At 40.5% G+C, this 26,850-nt stretch overlaps 1 protein-coding gene and 1 pseudogene across 14 annotated transcripts in view; one reads left to right on the top strand and one right to left on the bottom strand.

The window, feature by feature from the left end:
* The window catches only part of LOC110496838 (receptor-type tyrosine-protein phosphatase U), a 274,942-nt gene that overhangs the window by 46,399 nt on the left and 201,693 nt on the right, over positions 1–26,850 (top strand). The window lies entirely within an intron of this gene.
* On the bottom strand, positions 6,151–6,647 carry LOC149975603 (intelectin pseudogene; annotated as a pseudogene).

Below are 26,850 nucleotides of genomic sequence, written 5' to 3'. Positions count from 1 at the left end.
AGCACTAAGGTAACCTGCCTAAAATACTACCGACCCATAGCACTCACGTCTGTAGCCATGAAATGCTTTGAAAGGCTGTTCATGGCTCACATCAACACCATTATCCTGTTAGAAGTTCACCTAGGGGTCATGATTGGGACTGTACCAAATGATTGATGTACTAGAATAATTGATTATGCTTATGTTGTATTAACAGGGTCCTACATTTATAGGTTCCTAGACTACAGATTAACAATATGAGGTTTTAATATTGTTCCACAGTTCTCTCTCTCTCTCTCTCTCTCTCTCTCTCTCTCTCTCTCTTATAAACAGACCCCTCTGAGAAATGTGTGACAGACAGAACTCTGCAGGGGAGTGTAGGAGATAAGACTACTCAGACATTCCACTATAAATCAACTTGGACATTTACTGCTAAGCTTCTAGATAACACACTAAAAGCCTTGTTTACATAGCTTGGTAGGCATGGTTTTGGTCTCAGGAGTAAAAAGTAATGACGTAGGCAGTGACATCACTAAAGGCTGGACTTCGGTTTAATTAAAGCAACCTGAGACCTTTTATTTTTTACAGAACTTACTCAGAAACATGCGTGCTATGTTCCTGATTGTCAACTTCTGTCTACCATTGCATTAATAAAGGTTTTTGAATTATTTAATTAAAGATATTGTCATAATGATAATTTCACCAATGATTGACAAGGAACAAGGGAACGAACCCTAACAATCCCAGAAACCCTAGACCCACTCCAATTTGCATACCGCACCAACAGATGATGCAATCTCTTTTGCACTCCACACTGCCCTTTCACACCTGGACAAAAATAACACCTATGTGAGAATGCTATTCATTGACTACAGCTCAGCGTTCAACACCATAGTGCCCCCAAAGCTCATATACTAAGCTGAGGACTATGTGGCTATGCAAAATCACTGGATGTTTTTGGAACTAGAGAACGTAACGCGCCAATGTAAACTCAGATTTTTTTATTTAAATATGAACTTTATCAAACAAAACATACATGTATTGTGTAACATGAAGTCCTATGAGTGTCATCTGATGAAGATCATCAAAGGTTAGTGATTAATTTTATCTCTATTTGTGCTTTTTGTGACTGGAAAAATTGCTGTTTTTCTGTGGCTTGGTGGTGACCTAACATAATCGTTTGTGGTGCTTCACCGTAAAGCCTATTTGAAACCGGACACGGTGGAGGGATTAACAACAAGATTACCTTTAAAACGGTATAAGATACATGTATGTTTGAGGAATTTTAATTATGAGATTTCTGTTGTTTTGAATTTGGCGCCCTGCACTTTCACTGGCTGTTGTCATATCATCCCATTGACGGGATTGCAGCCCTAAGACGTTTTAAGGACTTGTAATAAACATTTCACTGTAAGGTCGACACCTGTGGTATTCGTCGCATGTGTCAAATACTATTTGATTTGTTCTTAAACAATTTGACCTGTAGTGTATATGCTGCTGGAGCTAGGAGCACAAGCATTTTCTCTGCACCCACAATAACTGTTAAACATGTGTATGCGACCACTAAACATGTATTTGATTTGATTTAGGCAGCTTCAGCCCGTGTGATGGCTCTTCATTCCCATAGATACTGGAGCATCAAACTGGTTGTTCCACCTAGTCCTACATTCTGTTTCACCTGATGTGATGTGTGGCTTTGTTCTCCCCTGAGTAAAGGAAGAGGAGGGTTATTTGGCTTTGAGTTCCTCCCTCCCTCATGACACTTCTCTGTTCTCATCTGGTCACGTGGCGTCCTCTAGTCTCTCTTCTCTCTGATCTCTCTAGCTGGTAAATTATCCCTAGGACTACCTCAGAGGCCTCCTTTCTCTGTGGGCAAGTTATGTCCCACAGGAGCTTCTGCGTGTATGTTGGGATGCCTTCTCTTCTGTGTGTATTTATAGAGGCATATCCTTCCAATTCTTGTCCACACCAAACTGTATTCTCTCTGTCTCCCCAGCGTGTCTGAATTATCTCCTTCATAATCAGTCAGAAAGACAACATGGCTGTCAATACATTTCCCTCACCTCATTTCCATTAACGCTTATAAGGGTCCCGGTAGATATCGGCGTGTGTGCGACCAGATTTTTCAGGATCAGTAGCTCATTAGTGTTGTGTTTGTCCTCATCGATCCAGGCCACTGCTGCTGGAGCCACACTGTTACTGCCCTCTGAGTCCCTCTGGACTACTACTGCTGACCACTGCTACTGTCCTTTGAGTCTTTAGTCTCCTCTCAACCACACAGGCTAGGGGTATGGAGTGATGGAGGGGAGGAGGGATGGAGGAAACAAAGGGAATGAGGGAAGGATGCATGGAAGGGATAGAGGAGAAGGAGGGAATTAGGGTAGGATGGAGGGAAGAAGGCAATGAGGGACAGATTAAACAATTCTTGGGCTAATTTCAGAGTTTAGCTTGCCTGAGAGAACTCAAGACTAGGACCAAGCTATAGAGGATCAGGCTGGCTGGAAGTAAGTTTTGCATGTCTCCACCATGTCATGATCAACTCTCTGAGTCATACTAGTATCAATGTAAAGTCCTCACCCTGAAGAGGTGTGCGCACGCGTGCGTCTGGACTGTCGTCAGTATTGAAATCCTGCCTGTCATTTTAATGTGGTTACGAGGATGTCCACCGGCCCTGATCATTCCACACGCGTGACTGGCATTCATGTGCTTGGCATCTAAACCGGAGGGGAGATGCAGGTGTGTGTGTGTGTAAGAGTAACGTTCCATCCGTGCTCAATCAGGGCTGGATGATCTAGGATTACTGGTGCTGCCTCCTTTCATCCTCTCGTGGGAGCTGGTGTGTTTGTCTGAAAGACAGAAAGACAAAATGCTAATCACAGCTATAGATAGGACCAACTATAGATGACTAGGCATAGGCATGAGGCTGTACAGAGGGAGGGAGAGATTCAAACCCTCTGTCCTGTCTAACACACAATGCTAATCAGAGCTGTAGATGGGACCCATTGAGGACTGAATTTAAGCCTGTAGATCCTGGAGGAGATGGGACTCATGACCATGCTTAATAACTTCTTAGATGTAATGGAAACATTTAGATTTCCGCTTAAATAGACATACCCAAAAGTAACTGCTTTTCATGTGTAGTTACATGATTCTGACATGCCAAAACGTGGTATATTTGGAAAGGAGACATCTGGGAGATTATGAAGAAATTATCAGAAGATAGGAGTTAAATAGTTCAGAATACACAAGATCAAGCACACACAAAATACGTTTTTTTCATTTTTATTTTAAAAGTAATTTTTAATTGACATGCTAGAAGTGAATTATTGATGCCCAGAGCTAGAAACACATCAGATGGCTTCCACAACATGTGAACAATATCAGAAGAAAATTAGATTGATAGTCCTAACATCTAGAAATGGCATATGTCTGTAAATTAGATAATTCTAGTGCTATTACATATTTTCAATCCCACATTATGGTGGTGTTATGGGGTATCCAGTGTCCTTTCAACCTCACCAAAGCGTCAGAATGTGGTAATTGCACTGTTTTTGGATGTGCCTAAAAAAATGTGTTCACGATAAAAACAAAATCTCTCCAACCTCTCTCCAAAATAAGTTTTTTTTTTCAACCTTTCCAAAGTGACTGAACATTTAGCCTAGGCATATTCAATGTATTGGTCCCACATACAAATGTACTGTTTTCAAAAACAATATAAAAGCAACAGATGCAACAGTGACTCACATACCACTCTCATACCAGACTGAATTGAATAAAAGAACATCTAAAAGGGTCCCCAAATATGAAGACTTTACATTTAAGAGATTTTAAACAGAGAATGATCAGGAGATCTAGGTTCTGTATGTCCAGCAAATATATTTGATATTATCTGCAGAGCTTTGGTACCAGCTGAGAATTGTACTACAAATATATAAATAAGTATGTTGTTGAAAAATGACTAGTCCATAAAAAAAAAAGTTTCCTTTTATTCAGAGAAAAACAAATATGCAACACACAGCAGTCATTATTCCATTTAAACATTTTTTCTGTTCCAAATAGAGTAATTGTCTTTCTTTGTGTGCAGCGTGCTATGGAACGGTGACAATAGGGGATTAGGGTTTCTAATTATCTTCCCAAATCCACTTTAGCCAGGCTAGTGAGTCTGCCCTGCTGCTGAGCTTGGGTTTATAGCTAGTGAGTCTGGCTTGGGGCTCAGCTAGGTTTTTAATCTCTCTCATGCCACTGAGCTGCTTCTGGATGGGAAGGCGCAAAGAGAAAAAGAGAGAAAGGGGGAGAGAGAACGAGAGAATAAGCGAGAAAGAGGAATAGAGAGAACAGGAACATGACCCTGCCTGCTTTCTCCTTTGCAGGACTGACAGGTGGAAACCTGATGTACCAGTGTCATAATGTCTCTCCCCTGACACCCATCCTATAGGATCTGTTGACCTATAGGTTAAGCTATAGGTTGAGGACATAGACTTTAGAAACACTTTTCCTGCCAGCCAGGTGGAATACATCATATCGTCCAGGTGGTTTATGGTAACGTATTGAGAATAGTCATTGAATAATTCATATTATGTTATGCCCCTCGGCACCAATGATATGTGACCTCTGACCCTCTGTGGGTTCTGTGCATCTCTCAGACCTGCTCCCACAAAGCAATAGGGGTGGGTTCTGTTAGAATGACCTTCAGGTCCCTGCTGTATGCCTCTATGACTATGCTGATGGCAGGGTTGCAGTTTTGTGAGAAATGTTGTGAAAAGGCTGTATCAGTACAATTTGTTGAACTGATTGAACAGAGAGCCTGATTTCCTTGGCTAGCACACTCACGGCTCTGTCCGGCTGACGTGACCACAAAGACACAGTCACCGCCAGATGTTGCTGAAGTCACCTTGTTCACCTCCTTGCCCATCAATATGCTGCCTGGCAAGAAATTATTCACATTCTATTCAGGACAGACGGGGAGGTGGGAGGGGACAGACACACGGACAACTTTGTCACGCTGTAAAAGTGTTAGTCAGTCTTGAGGATGAATCATCTCTTCATGGCTTCTCCCCCTCCTCCCCCATTCTTCTCCCCCTCCTCCCCCATTCTTCTCCCCCTCCTCATCCCTTCTTCTCACCCCTTCTTCTCCCCCTCCTCACACCCTTCTTCTCTCCCTCTTCTCACCCCTTCTTCTCCCCTCTCCTCACTCCTTCTTCTCAACCCTCCTTCCAACTCCTGACCACTGAGAGTAGTGGCCAGATGGAATGTTTAGCGACTAGCTAATTAGCCCTTAAGCTGTGACACTCTCTCACTGTTTCAGGTCGGTCAGGTTGTGTTTTTCCTCCTTTTCCACAGACCTCACTCTCAGTTAGCTTCAGATTGGGCCAAGGTGCATAACTTTGTGTCCTATATAGAGTTTGTATCCATGACCATGACATACCTCTGCTAATCATGTTGCGAGATTGAGCTGTGTGTGTGTACGGCTATGTTTGACTGTGATCCTAACACAAGGTGAAGTGTGTTATCCAGAACACTCTAGTTATGTGTCTTTTCCTCTGATAGTGGTGGTAGCATCTCTGGCTCTCAACCTCCAGGAAAGCCTCAACCAGGGAAACAGACCCAGAAATAATGATGCTGTATTGCCATGGACTTTGAGGCCAGGCTGGCTGCTTTTCCTCTCTTTCATTATGTCACCTGCCGCCTCTCAGCCATGTCTGTGTGTGACCTATTAGTTGGATACGATCATGTCCTGTGTCTTTCTTCAAGTGACAAACATGTTTTAACCCGACAGCCAACAGCATATAATATATATCTATATTTCAAAACATCACATGGCTAGTAATGCCAATGCACTAAGGCATCATTACAGCACAGAATCTCTCTCTCTCTCTCTCTCTCTCTCTCTCTCTCTCTCTCTCTCTCTCTCTCTCTCTCTCTCTCTCTCTCTCTCTCTCTCTCTCTCTCTCTCTCTCTCTCTCTCTCTCTCTCTCTCTCTCTCTCTCTCTCTCTCTCTCTCTCTCTCTCTCTCTCTCTCTCTCTCTCTCTCTCTCTCTCTCTCTCTCTCTCTCTCTCTCTCTCTCTCTCTCTCTCTCTCTCTCTCTCTCTCTCTCTCTCTCTCTCTCTCTCTCTCTCTCTCTCTCTCTCTCTCTCTCTCTCTCTCTCTCTCTCTCTCTCTCTCTCTCTAGTGTTAGGGCCGTAGAACATTTGGTAGACTCTTTGTCCCCGAGGTCATAAACTAATGGGAATGGAGGGTCCATTGTCGGACAGGTGTTTTCCAACGTTGTACTCGACCGGGTAGCGGTGGAAGAGGTAGTACAGGTTTCCTCCGTACAGATGGAGGAAGCGCCTGTCAGTGTAGTAGCGCATGATGGCGGCCAGGTTCCAGTGGTAAAAGGGCGTTTTGTTGGGAACGTGCCACACCAACATGTCTTCTGCATCTATGTCATAGTAGCCAGGATTCTTGAAGTCATCGTCCGTGGCTGCCTCTACTGTTCCGAAAGTCTTCCTGTTGGCCCAGTTGCCTTCCCCTTTTGGCCAGTTGGCGTTGTTTCCCTGCTGGCTGGTCCAACGATCACCAATTGTGCACTTTGCGTAGATGTTGTCCTCGTGCACGCTTGCCACCAGAGTCCAGCCGCCGCCCGCTGTGGTCATGTCACAGAAGGTCTGTTACTCCACCCCAGTAGCTGTGGTCAGGGAGTACATACCATCCTCAGATGGACCATATATGTCTCTAACTTCCTTGCAGCTTCTAGCAATGAACTGAGCCCTATTATCTCATCAACTTTGGCAACTTTTGGAGCGCTTGTCGGTCCAATCTTCTTTACAGAATCAAGTGGTGAAGTGTTTGACGTCTGAAACGCCATCAGTAGCGGGATCGTCAGCAGAAAAGCCTGGTACATCATGTCTGTTGTAGTAAGGCTTCAGTGAGGGTCTGAACCTGATAGTACAGCCCATATTAAACTAGCATGTAGGCAGGAGTAGGCCTGGGATATTCAGCCTTTTTATGGTTTCAGAATTATCTTAGCGACAGAACTCAGGCCATCTTGCTAGATGGGGTTAAATCAGAATTTTTTGATATTTAAAAAGGTGTTCCTCTGGGTTCGATTTTGGGTCCATTATTGTTCACTTTGTATATTAATGACACTGTTAATTCTTGTAGCATTCATCCCTATGCAGATGCCACAGTTTTGTATTCCTGTGCCACCTCAGTGCAGCAGACCATTTGTGAACTTCAGCATGACTTTGATTCAATTCAGAAATCACTTAGAGATCCCAAATGAGTGTTAAATACAAGTAAAACCAAGCTCATGCTGTTCTCTAGGTCACAAAATGTTGACCCTGAGGACCTGCATATTTGGCTGTAAATGAAGTCCAAATTGAGCTTGTTTCTCAATATAAGTACCTGGGTGTCTGGATTGATGACAAGTTATCCTTCGTAACGCATATAGAAAATCTGACTAAGAAGCTAAGAACCAATATTTTTTGTAATATCGAAATAAATCATGCCTTAGTATTAAAATAGGAGAAAGATTGCTCAAGCAACGCTTCTACCTGTACTGGATTTTGGTGATATTGTTTACATGCATACGGCAACCTCTGTTTTAAAACCCTTGGACACAGTCTACCATTCAGCAATACGTTTTATCACAGGGGACACTTTTAGGACTCGTCATTATAGTCTGTATAGAAATGTGGGATGGACCTCTCTGTCTGCGAGAAGAGAGCTGCATTCTCTTTTATTTATTTGCAAAGCAATCTTACGGAAACTGCCTCTATATGTAACATCATTAATTAAGATAAGAATAATATTGGGCGGCAGGGTAGCCTAGTGGTTAGAGCGTTGGACTAGTAACCGAAAGGTTGCAAGTTCAAATTCCCAAGTTGACAAGGTACAAATCTGTCGTTCTGCCCCTGAACAGGCAGTTAATCCACTGTTCCTAGGCTGTCATTGAAAATAAGAATTTGTTCTTAACTGACTTGCCTCGTAAAATAAAAATTCACAGATTTAGGAACATACGCTTTTTGTTTTTTTGTCTCTAATTTGTTGAACAATCTGCAGGGTTCACTGCAGTTAGATGTACTGGTGTCACTCAGGTAGTTTACATTATTGATTGAGGACCTCTATGTAGTTGAATGTGGTTGCTTTTATACACGTGTATGTTTTAAAATTCTGTTTTTATCGTAATGTGTACAGGGATCTCTTGTAAAAGAGATGCTTAATCTCAATGTGACACCCTGTTTAAAGAAAGGTTAAATAAAAACAAATACAAATTTGTTTAATCTTCCTACATGGGTATGTCAGCTAAATAAATATTTTGGTGACAATTTATTTTAAGGTATACATGTTTGCAGATGTATTACGATGCACGTATTAGCTAATGTTCCTAAGCACCTTTTTGTACAAGCATTTCGCTACACCCGCAATAACATCTGCTAAATATGTGTATGCGCCAATACTATTTTATTTTATTATAATTTGTAGTTAATAAAAGTGTATAAAAGTAGCTAATAAGGTCTTTATTTTGTCTTATTAGCCATACATTAAGCCTTTATTAAATGGTGCAAAATGCAAAAATCGTTCCTCCACTACCTGGTTGCTAAAATTCTACTGTTTTGCCTGTTTTCAGTTAATGTGACAAAACAAGCAGGTATAAGTGTAGAGAATCATTGTACCATCTAAACCACTGTGAAATATATTATTGTGTAGAGAATCATTGTACCATCTAAACAACTGTGAAATATATTATTGTGTAGAGAATCATTGTACCATCTAAACCACTGTGAAATATAGTTTCCATAACCAGACATATTGCATTTTCAGATGTTCAGAGCTGGTGTACCAATCTGAAAGTAAATGACAAAAACAAAAGTTAAGAACGGGAAGCATAGAAATAGCACACAGAACAGACCGCTTCTTAGAGTTGCTTTCAGTTGAGAATAACAGCTCTATAACTCACATATCTACAGTATAGGAATTTGGTTGGGTCGCCCGAAGAATGACCTATTGTAGCTTTAAGTTATTTTTACATTTTTCAATCATTATAATTAATGTTTTACTGGCCAATCCTTAATATATTCTTTGTTAGTCATAATAGAGACATATTCATATTTATTAAAGGGCAAGTTACACAAGAAACAGGCTCTTAGTAAGCTGTCTCAATGTGGGACTAATAAGGACATCGTATTTGAAAATGTGTTCGCTATTCTAAAGTGTAACAATATTTTTACTGCAGAAATTTTGTCCAGAAATGACCTCATTGGACAGAAAGGGGCACACCTCCCCACACCCATTAGCAAAAGCATGTAATGTTTTGCCTGAAACGAAACATTTGTGCAGTTTAATGAAATAATGTCTACTAGAAGAATCTCAAATCTAAAATATATTTTGATTTATTTAATACTTTTTGGGTTACTACATGATTCCATATGTGTCATTTCACAGTTTTGATATATTCACTATTAATCTAAATGTAGAAAATAGTAAAAAAAAAAGAAGAAAAACCCTTGAATGAGAAGGTATTCTACAACTTTTGACATGCAGTGTACGTGACCATGAAGGACTTATTGGGAATCATATTTTGTCAGGAAATTTGAGAAAAGTTTACTTAAGGTGTCGTGTTGATATGGTGTCAGCTTTTCTCAACCTCTGTACAAACATATAACATATATGTTCACTAATCGAATGTAATCTCTCCCTCACTGAACCATAGACTTAACAAATACAAGGACTAATCCAATGTAAACTCTCCTTACCTGAACCATAGGCTAAACAAATACAAATGACTTAAGGCTAATGTATGGCTAATAAAACATAATACATGGCGTATTAGCTACTTGTATACACACATATTAACTACAGAAGAGTGACTAATATCTGCACCTTACAGTCTTAACAAGATTTGGTGACAATATTAGCCACTAATTTGTAGTTTCTAAGTGTTTAAGTGTTTTCTTTTTCAAACATTGTAAATCATTTGTTTCTGGCCAATCCTTAATAACCTCATTGTTAGTCATTATAAAGACATTTTAGTATTTAATAAAGAGCAAGTTACACAATAAACAGACTCTTAATAGCTGTCTCAATATGGGACTAATAAGGATATAGTACCTGAAAATGTGTTCCCTATTTTATAGTGTAGCCATATTTTTTTATACAGAAATATTGTCCAGAAATGACCTCATTGGACAGAAAGGGGAACACTTCCCCACACCTATGAGCAAAAGCATGTACTGTTTGCCTGAAACAAAAGATTTGTGTAGTTTAATGAAATAAGACATTGATTCATATTATATCATATTCACCATACAAGCCAACATTCAAGTAAAAATGTTATGTAAAGAATTAGCAACTAAACGTCCTTAGTGTATCTTTAAATCACAATGACCCCTTTAAGTACACACGTGACCATAAAGAACTTATTGCGATTCATATTTTGTCATATTAATGTTGTCACATTGATGTTCCCAGGAGAAAAGTTTACTTAAGGTGTCGTGTTGATACGGTGTCAGCTTTTCTGAACCCCTGGAACAAACATATAACATATATAACACATGTGCAAACTCTCCCTCGCTGAACCATAGACTAAACACATACATAGACTAATCGAATGTAATCTCTCCCTCACTGAACCATAGACTTAACAAATACATGGACTAATCCAATGTAAACTCTCCTTACCTGAACCATAGACTAAACACATACATAGACTAATCCAATGTAATCTCTCCCTCACTGAACCATAGACTAAACACATACATGGACTAATCCAATGTAAACTCTCTCTCACTGAACCATAGGCTAAACAAACACAAAGGATTTTGTTAGTGTCACTGTCCAAATACATACACTTGCACCAAATCCTAATACATAGTAGACATTCTTATTTAAAGATGCACTATGGAAGTTTATTATCTCACAAAACTACACACATTCTTTGATTCAGGAACATTAGAAGATTTTGCTCATGTGTGGGGAGATGTGCCCTTTCTATCCAATGTGATAATTTCTGGACAATATTTCTCCATGTAAGAATAAGGTAACTCTTTCATATAGGGAAGACATCTTAAGGTACTATGCTTTTATTAGTTCTACATTGATACAGCTTACTAAGAGTCTGTTTCTTGTGTACCTTGCTCTAAGAAGAAGTATGTCTTTATTAGGACTAACAATGAGGTTATTAAAGATTGGCCAGTAAAACATGACTGATAATGTTTTAACAAGAAAACACTTAATGCCTGATGTATGGCTAATAAACATAATAAAAGGCTTATTAGCTACTTGTAAACACACTTATAAACTACAAATTAGTGGCTAATATGTGCACTTCAAACTAAAGTCTTAACTATCTTTTTAATGGCAAATATCTGGTTAGAGTGCCCTGTTATTTTAGGTTGGTATATATCATACAAGTTAAGTCATCTGCAGATAGATATTTAGAAACTAGCTCAGTCTTTCCTCTAATTGATTTTTCAGGCAGGGAGCGAAGACTCCCTCATCCCTGTGGCAACATAATTGTGAATGGAAACCAATAGAAGCCAAAGTCTATGAAGCAGGAGATTACATATATTATAGTTGTGTGCTTTTCTCCGTGTTTTGTGTTTATTGGAGTGAAGCTCAAAAGTTAGTTACACCGCTTCTAAAAATGAATTATTGCCCTACCTACCAACATTCCACATTGCCAAAGAACTACAAAATAAAAGTAGAACAGAGAGTGATTGACCTGTTAACAACTCAAAGTATGGCTGAATAAACTGCCTGTACTCCAGAATGTTAAATGAATAATTTTCCACCTCCACCCTTCAGCTTCACCACACACAGGCACAGTGAACCCCAAAGGACATCGATAAATTGAGCAGGTGGCTGATGGCAGCCAAGTACACAGCACAGATGCATGCAGACACACGCGCGCGCGCGCGCACACACACACACACACACACACACACACACACACACACACACATACACACTCACACACCCCTCCAATAACTGTATAGGACAGGTATAGGTCACATTGGCCAAGTGCTGACATGGATTAATTGAGGGCTTGTGATGCTGTGCTCTGTGTGTTTCTCTGTGTGAGCGGGGAGACATGAGGAGGACAAGGGGACAGCAGGGTGACAGGGTGACGGGGGGAGGAGGGGACAGGTCCACTAGGGATCTCCTCTCTTTCTCCTTTCACTCAAATAACTTCTCTGGACCCTTGTTCACATCGCTGAAGGTTTCCGGTGAATGTTTCATGAACCATTGGGATTTTAAAAAGAAAAGAAGCCACTGCCGTCTCGCTGCCGTTTTGCCTGTGACACCCTAACGGCCTGAAGTGTGTGATAGGGAATAAGTATTATGTGCACACGCTAGGGTTGGGAGGTATCCAGATATTCATATCGTCATACCGCCCTTCTCTCACCCTGGGATTTACGGTATTACTGGTTTAGTACCCAAAGGGGTACCAAAAAATACAAAAAAGCTAATTGGGCATCTATTACCAGAAAGCTAACAACATTAGCACAAGTAACATTTAATTTCCATGGAGGCTACTAGCTAAATATGCTAACAAGCACAAACGAAAAAAACGAATTGCAAAGACAGGCAATCCAGCTCATAAAGTTATACATATATAGGTAGGAGCTGCCGAATGTCATCTGAGAGTTGAAAAAGTACAGTGAAGTCATGATAGCAGTGACAGCTGTAAAAATAACTAATCCATTTGACTTCTAAAACACAGCAAAAAGCTTACACAATATGTGACAACCACCTTGACTCGAAATTTAAATTGTGTTTTTTTAACATTGGATGAAAGTAGAGACTCAGAGCCTCAACATGGTATATCATACACTACAGTTGAGGAACAATGTGAAAATAATACTGCTATGAAAGTTAATTAGCTTATATCCCCACTTTTGAGAAAATGGCACTTGAATGTCTGTTACACCTACTGGAGAGCTCTTTTTTAATGTTTGTTTTTTTTTAGGGGGGGGGGGGGATAAGATCAGCTTTAATATTGCAAATAGATTGCAGCTTCCATCAATGTAATTGTCTGCATCATTTCCAATCCCCCATATGTATGACTATGAAATGACATATGTAATCATGTAGTAATCAAAAAAGTGTTAAACAAATCCAAATATATTTTACATTTGAGATTCTTCAAAGTAGCCACCCTTTGCCGTGATGACAGCTTTGCACACTCTTGGCATTATCTCAACCAGCTTCATGAGGTAGTTACCTGGAATGCATTTTAATTAACAGGTGTGCTTTGTCAAAAGTTAATTTGTGGAATTTCTTTCCTTCTTAATGTGGTGAGCCAATCAGTTGTGTTGTGACAAGGTAGGGGTGGTATACAGACGATAGGCCTATTTGGTAAAAGACCAAGTCCATATTATGGCAAGAACAGTTCAAATAAGTAAAGAGAAATGACAGTCCATCTTTACTTTAAGACATGAAGGTCAGTCAATCTGGAAATTTTAAAGAACTTTAAAAGTTTCTTCAAGTGCAGTCGTAAAAAGCAGCAAGCGCTCAGAAATTGCAGCCCAAATCAATGCTGTAGTTCAAGTAACAGACAGATCTCAACATCAACTGTTCAGATGAGACTGCATGAATCAGGCCTTTTGCTGCAAAGAAACCTAAAGGACACCAATAATAAGAAGAGACTTGCTTGGGCAAAGAAACATGAGCAATGGACATTAGCCCGGTGGAAAGCTGTTCTTTGGTCTGATGAGTCCAAATGTGGTTCAATGAGTCCAATTTTGGTTCCAACCGCCATGTCTTTGTGAGACGCAGGTGAATGGATGAGCTCAGCTTGTGTGGTTCCCAGCATGAAGCATGGAGGAGGAGGTGTGATGGTGTGGGGTACTTTGCTGTTGACACTGTTAGTGATGTATTTGGAATTCATGGCACACTTAACCAGCATGGCTACCATAGCATTCTGTAGCGATTCGCCATCCCATCTGGTTTGTGCTTAGTGAGACTATAATTTGTTTTTCAACAAGAAAATGACGCAAAACACACCTCCAGGCTGTGTAAGGGCTATTTTACCAAGAAGGAGAGTGATGGAGTCCTACATTAGATGACCTGCCCTCCACAATCACCCAACCTCAACCCAATTGAGATGGTTTGGGATGAGTTGGACTGCAGAGTGAAGGAAAAGCAGCCAACAAGTGCTCAGCATATATTGGAACTCCTATAAGACTGTTGGAAAAGCATTCCTCATGAAGCTGGTTGAGAGATTGCCAAGAGTGTGCAATGCTGTCAAGGAAAAGGGTGGCTACTTTACAGAATCTCCAATATGAAATGTGTTTTGATTTGTATAACGCTTTTGGTTACTACATGATTCCATATGTGTTATTTCATAGTGATCATGCCTTCACTATTATTCTGTTTGACTGGTGCAGTATATCTTTTTATTGTTCAAATGCTTCTCCTGTGAAGTATTGACATGCGACCTACCCCTAGCTTTCTGAAACGGTTCACATATGATGCACTGTCACCTTATTAATTCAGCCACTTAATTCGAAAGCAAGATAAACTTAGAGGTCGTGCTAACTCAGAATTCGGATTGTTTTTTCACTCATATCTTACTGCGCTTTGTAAACTCAGATCTAACATGCTTCTTATTGTATTTTATGCTCGGCATCAGACTCATTATGGACATCCTTTGCACTTCTCAGATGGGAATTTACAAACGGGCATTCGATCAGCCGACGGTGCTCTGTCTGATTTGTAGCTACTTTACTTGGTGTAGCCAGACTATTTTTCTCAGTTAAAATGCAAGATTATCTTTAAGCAAAACATTAGGAAATGTCGCTGGCTACATTATTTCTATGATAGGCCTAAACATTAGAAATATGACGGCCATGCATCGTTTTAGCATAAAATACCTTGCTCTTTCATTGTAAACTCATCTAAGTGTGTGGCTGCCAACCTAATAGCATAGTACTTCTGTTGTCATCTGATGAAAAGGAAGCTGTTTTCTGTTGAATGTGTTGCACTAATGTCTCTTCTGTGAAGGAAAACTATAGTTGCACGTCCCTGATCACTCTATTGAAGCTAAAAAAAAACACTGTTGACTTTAAATATAAAATGCGACCCCTGTCAGTACACAGCTGGACTCACCTACCCCCGCTTTCTCCCGTTGTGCTATTAACAAACAAACACTTGACTGGCTCAGCTGTTCTGGGGTACTAAGTAAGCTTCATAATGTAAAATATTGTGACAGGTGAAATGAGGAACGCAATATGCTTTATTGTAGTGTTAATAAAGCATACTATTGTTTGTACAGATGAACGTGGTACCTTCAGGCGTTTGGATATTGCTCCCAAGGATGAACCAGACTTGCGAAGGTCTACAATTATTTTTCTGAGGTCTTGTCTGATTTATTTTGATTTCCCCATGATGTCAAGCAAGGAGGCACTGAGTTTGAAGGTAGGCCTTGAAATACATCCACAGGTACACCTCCAATTGACTCAAATGATGTCAATTAGCCTATTAGAAGCTTCTAAAGCCATGACATCATTTTCTGGAATTTTCCAAGCTGTTTAAAGGCACAGTCAACTTAGTGTATGTAATCTTCGGACTTCAACTGTAATAGTAACAAGGAGTCGAAATCCAATAGCCTAATTATTAACCGGAAGAAAAAAATAATAATGATAATGTGGGCTATTTAGTTAATTGTTCTGTTTTAATAAAATACATAATTAGAAGAACTAACATAATTTCCTCAATACTTGCAGTTAAACTGTAAATAAGACATTAATCTCAAGAGAGGACAGGTTAAATGTTTAAAAAGGTTTTATGTTCTCTTTCTTAGAAAATAGCCCTGATCATATAGATCTATACCTAGACAATTTCCAAAACAACTAACAATGCATTGAATTAATATATTTTCAGTAATTTAAATTGTAATGTCATGTCTTTCTACACAATACCACAACTCATGTTTCCAGTCTGGGAGGTAAACCCCATAAAGTATTCAATCATTTCGCTGTGTATTTCAGATGGAATTAAGACATTAGAATGTACCATAGGCCACCAAAATAGAGCTCATACATGACCAAATGTATGTGGACACCTGCTCGTCGAACATCTCATTCCAAAATCATGGGCATTAATATGGAGTTGGTGCCCCCTTTGCTGCTATAACAGCCTCTACTCTTCTGGGAACTCTTTCCACTAGATGTTGGAACATTGCTGCGGGGACTTCCATTCAGCCTCAAGAGCATTAGTGACGTCGGGCACTGATGTTGTGCGATAAGGCCTGGCTCGCAGTTGGCATTTCAAATCATCCCACTGGTGTTCGATCGGGTTGAGGTCAGAGCTCTGTTTGGACCAGTCATGTTCTTCCACAACGATCTCGACAAACCATTTCTGTATGGACCTTGTTTTGTGTATTGGGGACTTGTCATGCTGAAACAGGTAAGGTCCTTCCCCAAACTGTTGCCACAAAGTTGGAAGTACAGAATTGTCTAGAATGTCATTGTATACTGTAGTGTGAAGATTTCACTTCACTGGAACTAAGGGGCCTGAACCATGAAAAACAGCCCCAGACCATTATTCCTCCCCCACCAAACTTTATAATTGACACTATACATTCAGCGGTATCTTGTTTCCACTGCTTCAGAGTCCAATGGTGGCGAGCTTTACACCACTCCAGCCAACGCTTGCTATTGCGCATGGTGATCTTAGGCATGTGCGTGGCTGCTCGATCATGAGAACCAATTCATTAATCTCCCGGCGAACAGTCTTATGCTGACATTACTTCCAAAGGCAGTTTGGAACTCGGTCGTGTGTGTTGCAACCGAGGATAGATTATTTTTACGTGCTACACACTTCAGCACTCAGCGGTCCCGTTCTGTGAGTTTGTGTGGCCTACAACTTCGCGGCTGAGCCGTTGTTGCTCCTAGACGTTTCCACTTCACAAGAACAGCACTTACAGTTGCCCGGAGCAGCTCTAAAAGGGCAGAAATTTGACAAATTGACTTGCTGGGAAGGTGGCATCCTATGACGGTACCACGTTGAAATTTACTGAGCTCTTCAATGCGGGCTATTGTACTGCCAATGTTTGTCTATGGAGATTGCATGGCTGTGGGCTCGATTTTATACACCTGTCAGCAACAGGTGTGGCTGAAATAGCCAAATCAACTAATTTGAAGGAGTATATAGTGAACGTGTATATAGTGAACGTGTGGAAAACACTGTAAGCCTAACTCTAATTCTAATTGTAACCCTAATTTTAAATCTAAACCTAACCCCTATGCTTAAAATTGCCTTTGTCCTCGTTGGGAAGTGGGAAATTTGCCAACGAGGGAGAATTTTCCTTGTTTTACTGTCCTTATGGGGACTATCGGGGATGTCAGGTCCCCACGAGGATAGTAGAACCATACACACACACACACACACACACACACACACACACACACACACACACACACACACACACACACACACACACACACACACACGAGACCACTGATGTGGAATGAGCTTCACTTCCATCAGCTAGATCAGGACACAGCAATCTATCCGGCAGATTGAGGCTGTCAAGAATACAGGGGACAATCAACTGTTTGTGTGTGCTTGTGTGTACGCTTGGGTGCAAGCTTGTGTGCGTGTGTATGTTTTTGTGTTTTTGTTGTTGTCTGTGTGTGACTGCTGCAGCCAATCAAGTGTCATATTAGTCTGCTGGGCCACTGGTAGTTTCTGATGAAAAAACAACTGAACTGTGGCAAGGCCTGCATTTGAATACAGGGAAGATGGGTACCCCGGGGACAGGGGAACTGTATGAAACGGCTATGGAAATGTAGATGGTCTTCTTTGTGATGTTTTAGCTAGCAGGGTAAATGTAGATGGTCTTTGTGATGTTTTAGCCAGCAGGGTAAATGTAGACGGTCTTCTTTGTGATGTTTTAGCCAGCAGAGTAAATGTAGACGGTCTTATTTGTGATGTTTTAGCCAGCAGGGTAAATGTAGATGGTCTTTGTGATGTTTTAGCCAGCAGGGTAAATGTAGATGGTCTTTGTGATGTTTTAGCTAGCAGGGTAAATGTAGACGGTCTTCTTTGTGATGTTTTAGCCAGCAGGGTAAATGTAGATGGTCTTTGTGATGTTTTAGCCAGCAGGGTAAATGTAGATGGTCTTCTTTGTGATGTTTTAGCGAGCAGGGTAAATGTAGATGGTCTTCTTTGTGATGTTTCAGCCAGCAGGGTAAATGTAGACGGTCTTCTTTGTGATGTTTTAGCTAGCAGGGTAAATGTAGACGGTCTTCTTTGTGATGTTTTAGCGAGCAGGGTAAATGTATATGGTCTTTGTGATGTTTTAGCCAGCAGGGTAAATGTAGATGGTCTTCTTTGTGATGTTTTAGCCAGCAGAGTAAATGTAGACGGTCTTATTTGTGATGTTTTAGCCAGCAGGGTAAATGTAGATGTTTTAGCTAGCAGGGTAAATGTAGACGGTCTTCTTTGTGATGTTTTAGCCAGCAGGGTAAATGTAGATGGTCTTTGTGATGTTTTAGCCAGCAGGGTAAATGTAGATGGTCTTCTTTGTGATGTTTTAGCGAGCAGGGTAAATGTAGATGGTCTTCTTTGTGATGTTTTAGTCAGCAGGGTAAATGTAGATGGCCTTCTTTGTGATGTTTTAGCCAGCAGGGTAAATGTAGACGGTCTTCTTTGTGATGTTTTAGCGAGCAGGGTAAATGTAGATGGTCTTCTTTGTGATGTTTTAGTCAGCAGGGTAAATGTAGATGGTCTTCTTTGTGATGTTTTAGCCAGCAGAGTAAATGTAGATGGTCTTCTTTATGATGTTTTAGCCAGCAGGGTACATGTAGACGGTCTTATTTGTGATGTTTTAGCCAGCAGGGTAAATGTAGATGGTCTTTGTGATGTTTTAGCTAGCAGGGTAAATGTAGATGGTCTTCTTTGTGATGTTTTAGCCAGCAAGGTAAATGTAGATGGTCTTCTTTGTGATGTTTTAGCTAGCAGGGTAAATGTAGACGGTCTTCTTTGTGATGTTTTAGCCAGCAGGGTAAATGTAGATGGTCTTTGTGATGTTTTAGCCAGCAGGGTAAATGTAGATGGTATTTGTGATGTTTTAGCCAGCCGGGTAAATGTAGACGGTCTTCTATGTGATGTTTTAGCCAGCAGGGTAAATGTAGACGGTCTTATTTGTGATGTTTTAGCCAGCAGGGTAAATGTAGACGGTCTTATTTGTGATGTTTTAGCCAGCAGGGTAAATGTAGACGGTCTTCTATGTGATGTTTTAGCCAGCAGGGTAAATGTAGATGGTCTTCTTTGTGATGTTTTAGCCAGCAGGGTAAATGTATATGGTCTTTGGGATGTTTTAGCTAGCAGGGTAAATGTAGACGGTCTTCTTTGTGATGTTTTAGCGAGCAGGGTAAATGTAGACGGTCTTATTTGTGATGTTTTAGCCAGCAGGGTAAATGTAGATGGTCTTCTTTGTGATGTTTTAGCCAGCAGAGGAAATGTAGATGGTCTTCTTTGTGATGCTTTAGCTAGCAGGGTAAATGTAGACGGTCTTATTTGTGATGTTTTAGCCAGCAGGGTAAATGTAGATGGTTTTCTTTGTGATGTTTTAGCCAGCAGGGTAAATGTAGATGGTCTTTGTGATGTTTTAGCCAGCAGGGTAAATGTAGATGGTATTTGTGATGTTTTAGCCAGCCGGGTAAATGTAGACGGTCTTCTATGTGATGTTTTAGCCAGCAGGGTAAATGTAGATGGTCTTTGTGATGTTTTAGCCAGCAGGGTAAATGTAGAAGGTCTTATTTGTGATGTTTTAGCCAGCAGGGTAAATGTAGACGGTCTTATTTGTGATGTTTTAGCCAGCAGGGTAAATGTAGACGGCCTTCTTTGTGATGTTTTAGCTAGCAGGGTAAATGTAGACGGTCTTCTTTGTGATGTTTTAGCCGGCAGGGTAAATGTAGACGGTCTTATTTGTGATGTTTTAGCTAGCATGGTAAATGTAGACGGTCTTATTTGTGATGTTTTAGCCAGCAGGGTAAATGTAGACGGTATTCTTTGTGATGTTTTAGCCAGCAGGGTAAATGTAAACGGTCTTCTTTGTGATGTTTTAGCCAGCAGGGTAAATGTAGACGGTCTTCTTTGTGATGTTTTAGCCAGCAGAGTAAATGTAGATGGTCTTCTTTGTGATGTTTTAGCCAGCAGGGTAAATGTAGAAGGTCTTATTTGTGATGTTTTAGCCAGCAGAGTAAATGTAGACGGTCTTATTTGTGATGTTTTAGCCAGCAGGGTAAATGTAGATGGTCTTTGTGATGTTTTAGCCAGCAGGGTAAATGTAGACGGTCTTCTTTGTGATGTTTTAGCCAGCAGGGTAAATGTAGACGGTCTTCTTTGTGATGTTTTAGCCAGCAGAGTAAATGTAGACGGTCTTATTTGTGATGTTTTAGCCAGCAGGGTAAATGTAGATGGTCTTTGTGATGTTTTAGCTAGCAGGGTAAATGTAGATGGTCTTCTTTGTGATGTTTTAGCTAGCAGGGTAAATGTAGATGGTCTTTGTGATGTTTTAGCCAGCAGGGTAAATGTAGATGGTCTTCTTTGTGATGTTTTAGCTAGCAGGGTAAATGTAGATGGTCTTTGTGATGTTTTAGCCAGCAGGGTAAATGTAGACGGTCTTCTTTGTGATGTTTTAGCCAGCAGGGTAAATGTAGACGGTCTTCTTTGTGATGTTTTAGCCAGCAGGGTAAATGTAGACGGTCTTCTTTGTGATGTTTTAGCCAGCAGGGTAAATGTAGACGGTCTTCTTTGTGATGTTTTAGCCAGCAGGGTAAATGTAGATGGTCTTTGTGATGTTTTAGCCAGCAGGGTAAATGTAGATGGTATTTGTGATGTTTTAGCCAGCCGGGTAAATGTAGACGGTCTTCTATGTGATGTTTTAGCCAGCAGGGTAAATGTAGATGGTCTTTGTGATGTTTTAGCCAGCAGGGTAAATGTAGACGGCCTTCTTTGTGATGTTTTAGCTAGCAGGGTAAATGTAGACGGTCTTCTTTGTGATGTTTTAGCCAGCAGGGTAAATGTAGACGGTCTTATTTGTGATGTTTTAGCTAGCATGGTAAATGTAGACGGTCTTATTTGTGATGTTTTAGCCAGCAGGGTAAATGTAGACGGTATTCTTTGTGATGTTTTAGCCAGCAGGGTAAATGTAAACGGTCTTCTTTGTGATGTTTTAGCCAGCAGGGTAAATGTAGACGGTCTTCTTTGTGATGTTTTAGCCAGCAGAGTAAATGTAGATGGTCTTCTTTGTGATGTTTTAGCCAGCAGGGTAAATGTAGAAGGTCTTATTTGTGATGTTTTAGCCAGCAGAGTAAATGTAGACGGTCTTATTTGTGATGTTTTAGCCAGCAGGGTAAATGTAGATGGTCTTTGTGATGTTTTAGCCAGCAGGGTAAATGTAGACGGTCTTCTTTGTGATGTTTTAGCCAGCAGGGTAAATGTAGACGGTCTTCTTTGTGATGTTTTAGCCAGCAGAGTAAATGTAGACGGTCTTATTTGTGATGTTTTAGCCAGCAGGGTAAATGTAGATGGTCTTTGTGATGTTTTAGCTAGCAGGGTAAATGTAGATGGTCTTCTTTGTGATGTTTTAGCTAGCAGGGTAAATGTAGATGGTCTTTGTGATGTTTTAGCCAGCAGGGTAAATGTAGATGGTCTTCTTTGTGATGTTTTAGCTAGCAGGGTAAATGTAGATGGTCTTTGTGATGTTTTAGCCAGCAGGGTAAATGTAGACGGTCTTCTTTGTGATGTTTTAGCCAGCAGGGTAAATGTAGACGGTCTTCTTTGTGATGTTTTAGCCAGCAGGGTAAATGTAGACGGTCTTCTTTGTGATGTTTTAGCCAGCAGGGTAAATGTAGACGGTCTTCTTTGTGATGTTTTAGCCAGCAGGGTAAATGTAGATGGTCTTTGGGATGTTTTAGCCAGCAGGGTAAATGTATATGGTCTTTGGGATGTTTTAGCTAGCAGGGTAAATGTAGATGGTCTTTGTGATGTTTTAGCCAGCAGGGTAAATGTAGATGTTCTTCTTTGTGATGTTTTAGCCAGCAGGGTAAATGTAGATGGTCTTCTTTGTGATGTTTTAGCCAGCAGAGTAAAGCACTATGCTGTGCCTCAGAACCTTCTCCATAGAGAAATATCATCATAACTGGCATAGGCATTAGGTATGAGAAGTGTGTGTGTGTGTCCGTGTCAGAGTGGAATTGTTCATTCATTTTGAAAATTCCATAGAACAGGCAGAATACATTACACCCAATGTATGTATATTGAAAAGAAGACATTTTGCTTTCTAACCCTGAAATATCTTTCTTTCAACTTGCCAAATTGAGACCTATTTAAAAGTATCATTCTTGTAGAATAACTGTTCCAGATGCAAGATGGGCATCACTTTGCAGTGGTGACTCTTTTCATTTGGAAAAATATTATGTTATATTTTATTCTGTTATATTACAGAATCGTTTTTTTTTCATATAAAATAGCTGTCTTGACTGTGATAAGGGCTCGGGAAATAAGAGTGTCTTGTGTGCTAAATTAATAAATGAAGGCGATGTCATTGCACAGCCATAAGCTTCTTCTACAAGCAAGCACCACTGCTGTGGTTACTGCCTTTTTAAGATGGTGTTCCACGGTATAATATAACCAATTTAATATAACCAGTTGATATTACAGTTTCAATAAATTCAACTTAAATGGCACATGCTTTTTTATTGACTGAGTGTACCAAACATGAGGAACACCTTCCTAATATTGAGTTGCACCCACTTTTACCCACAGAACAGCATCAATTTGTCAGGGAATGGACTCTACAAGGTGTCAAAAGGGATCCTGTTGTTGACTCCAATGCTTCCTAAAGTTGACTGGATGTCGTTTGGGTGGTGGACCATTCTTGATACAAAAGGGAAACTGTTGAGCGTGAAAACCCCAGCAGAATAGCAATTCTTGACACACTCCAAACAGTGAGCCTGGAACTTACTATCATACCCCGTTCAAAGGCACTTCAATATTTTGTCTTGCCCTTTCACCCTCTGAATGGCACACACACAATCCATGCCTCAATTGTCATAAGGCTTATCTAACCTGTCTCTTCACCCTTCATCTACACTGATTGAAGAGACATCAATAAGGTTTCTGTCACGTCTGCTCCCGCTCTAACCCCCTGGTGCTCGAGGGTGCCAGGCTGCCCTGCATTACGCACTCCTGCCACCATCATTTACGCACTCCTGCCACCATCATTTACGCACTCCTGCCACCATCATTTACACACTCCTGCCACCATCATTTACGTACACCTGCCTTCCCTCATCAAGCGCATCAGCGATTTTGGACACATCTAGACTCACTAAATCACCTGTTTATTACCTCTCCTATATTTGTCAGTTCCCCGCTCTGTTCCCGCTGCTGCATTGTTTGTCATATGTCCGTGTTTCCTGTGTGCTGACGCTGTTCCTGTCTTGTTCTATGTCTGTTCCCGAATTAAAATATTTGACTCCCCGTACCTGCTTCTCATCTTCAGCGTCATCCCTACAGTTTCACTTGGATTCACCTGGTCAGTCTATCATGGAAAGAGCAGGTGTTCCTAATGTTTTGTGCAATTTAGCAATTAGGATGTGTTATCTGTAATGGTTATCGCACACTGTTGGCATCGGCCCATAGATAAATGCGTACATTTTCCTTTCCAGTGCAGGCCTTGGGTTACAAAAATATACAGTACCAGTCAAATGTTTGGACACACCTACTCATTCAAGAATATTTCTTTATTTTTACTATTTTCTACATTCTAGAATAATAGTGAAGTCATCAAAACTATGAAAAAACACATGGAATAATTTAGTAACCGAAAAAGTGTTAAACAAATCATAATATATTTTATTGATGACAGCTTTGCACACTCTTGGCAATCACTCAACCAGCTTCATGGGGAATGCTTTTCCAACAGTCTTGAAGGAGTTCCCACATATGCTGAGCACTTGTTGGCGGCTTTTCCTTCACTCTGTGGTCCAACTCATCGCAAACCATCTCAATTGGGTTGAGGTTGGGTGATTGTGGAAGCCAGGTCATCTGATGTAGCACTCCACCACTCTCCTTCTTGGTCAAATAGCCCTTACACAGCATGAAGGTGTGTTTTGGGTCATTGTCCTGTTGAAAAACAAATGATAGTCCCACTAAGCATAAACCAGATGGGATGGCGAATCGCTGCAGAATGCTGTGGTAGCCATGCTGGTTAATAAGTGTGCCATAAATTCTAAATACATCACTAACAGTGTCAACCTCAAAGTACCCCCACACCATCACACCTCCTCCTCCATGCTTCACTCTGGGAACCACACATGCAGAGATCATCCGTTCACCTTCTCTGCATCTCACAAAGACACGGCGGTTGAAACCAAAAATCTAAAATTTGGACTCATCAGACTAATGTCCATTGCCTGTGTTTCTTGGCCCATGAAAGTCACTTCTTCTTATTGGTGTCCTATATTAGTGGTTTCTTTGCAGCAATTCGACCATTACGGCCTGATTCATGCAGTATCCTCTTAACAGTTGATGTTGAGGTGTGTCTGTTACTTGAACTCTGTAAAGCATTTATTTGGTCTGCAATCTGAGATGCAGGTAACTCTAATGACCTTATCCTCTGCAGCAGAGGTAACTCTGGATCTTCCTTCTCTGTGGCGGTCCTCATGAGATCCAGTTTCATCATAGCGCTTGCTGGTTTTTGCGACTGCACTTGAAGAAATTTTTAAAGTTCTTGAAATTTTCAGTAATGACTGACCTTTATGTCTTAATGTTGTAACTACCCATCCCGGATCCGGGAGCGTAATCATCAACTGACACTAATTAGCATAACGCAACGGACATATATATTACTAGAAAATATTCATATTCATGAAATCACAAGTGAAATATAATCACCCTGTCATCTCAGATTTTGAAAATATGCTTCACAGCCAAAGCAAGACAAGCATTTGTGTAGGTTTATCGATAGCCTAGCATATCATTATGCCTAGCTAGCAGCAGGCAACCTGGTCACGAAAATCAGAAAAGCAATCAAATTAAATTGTTTACCTTTGATGAGCTTCGGATGTTTTCACTCACAAGACTCCCAGTTGGATAGCAAATGTTACTTTTTTCCCAAAATATTTTTTTGTACTAACTCCGTTCTTCACGTTTGGCTGAGAATTCAACCGGAAATTGAGGTCACGACAACGCGGAAAAATATTCCAAATTAGCTCCATAATATCGACAGAAACATGGCAAACGTTGTTTATAATCAATCCTCAAGGTGTTTTTAAAATATCTATTCGATAATATATCAACCGGGACAGATGGCTTCTTAGTAGGAGAAAGAGAAACAATGGCCGCATTTGTCCCTTACGCACAAAAATCTCTGAGAGACTCCAGCTGACCACTGACGCAATGTTGACGTTCAGGCTCATTTTTCAAAATAAAAGCCTGAAACTATGTATTGTGACACTAGACACATTAGGGAAGCCATAGTAAATAAAGGTAAAATTAAAAAACAAATTAAATTGCAAAAAGGAATCTGGTTGATATCTCATTCACTGCTCAATAGGGACGCATAGGAACGCAGAGCTTTCTAAATAAGAGTCCCTTCCAGATTGGATTTTTCTCAGGCTTTCGCATGCAATATCAGGTCTGTTATACTCACAGACAATATTTTTACAGTTTTGGAAACTTTAGTGTTTTCTATCCTAAGCTGTCAATTATATGCATATTCTAGCATCTTGTCCTGACAAAATAGCCCGTTTACTTTGGGAACGTTATTTTTCCAAAAATGAAAATAGTGCCCCCTAGATTCAAGAAGTTAAAGTAATGATAGACTGTTGTTTCTCTTTGCTTATTTTAGCTGTTCTTGCCACTATTATTGCAGGCTCAAGTTAAATCTAGACTTGGTTTCCTCTATCGTAATCTCTCCTCTTTCACCCCAGCTGCCAAACTAACCCTGATTCAGATGACCATTCTACCCATGCTAGATTATGGAGATCTAATTTATAGATCGGCAGGTGCTCTTGAGCTGCTAGATGTTCTTTACCATTCGGCCATCAGATTTGCCACCAATGCTCCTTATAGGACACATCACTTCACTCTATACTCTTCTGTAAACTTGTCATCTCTGTATACCCGTCACAAGACCAACTGGTTGTTGCTTATATATAAAAACCCTCTTAGGCCTCATTACACCCTATCTGAGATATCTACTGCAGCCCTCATCCTCCACATACAACACCCGTTCTGCCAGTGGGTCTCACATTCTATTAAAGGTCCCCAAAGCACACACATCCCTGGGTCGCTCGTCTTTTCAGTTCGCTGCAGCTAGCGACTGGAACGAGCTGCAACAAATACTCGACCTGGACAGTTTTATCTCAATCTCTTCATTCAAATACTCAATCATGGACACTCTCACTGACAGTTGTGGCTGCTTTGCATGATGTATTGTTATCTCTACCTTCTTGCCCTTTGTGCTGTTGTCTGTGCCCAACAATGTTTGTGCCCTGTTTTGTGCTGCTACCTTGTTGTGCTGCTGACATGTTGTGTTATTACCATGTTGTTGTCATGTTGTGTTTCTACCATGTTGTGTTGTCACGTGTTGTGCCATGCTATGTTATCGTCTTAGGTCTCTCTTTATGTAGTGTTGTGGTGTCTCTCTTGTCATGATGTGTGTTTTGCGCTATATTTTTATTTAATTTATTTGTATTTTTAATCCCAGCCCCCATCCCTGCAGGAGGCCTTTTGCCTTTTGGTAGGCCATCATTGTAAATAAGAATTTGTTCTTAACTGACTTGCCTAGTTAAATAAAGGTTAAATTAAAAATTAAAAATTAAATAAGGCTATCTTCTGTATACCACCCTTACCTCAAATGCATT

The sequence above is a fragment of the Oncorhynchus mykiss genome, chromosome 18 (genome assembly GCF_057628025.1).
Source record: "Oncorhynchus mykiss isolate SJ-2025 chromosome 18, ASM5762802v1, whole genome shotgun sequence".
Classification (NCBI taxonomy): Eukaryota; Metazoa; Chordata; class Actinopteri; order Salmoniformes; family Salmonidae; genus Oncorhynchus; species Oncorhynchus mykiss.
Note: the sequence above shows the minus strand (reverse complement) of the source record. Positions and strands in the feature narration are given on the sequence as shown.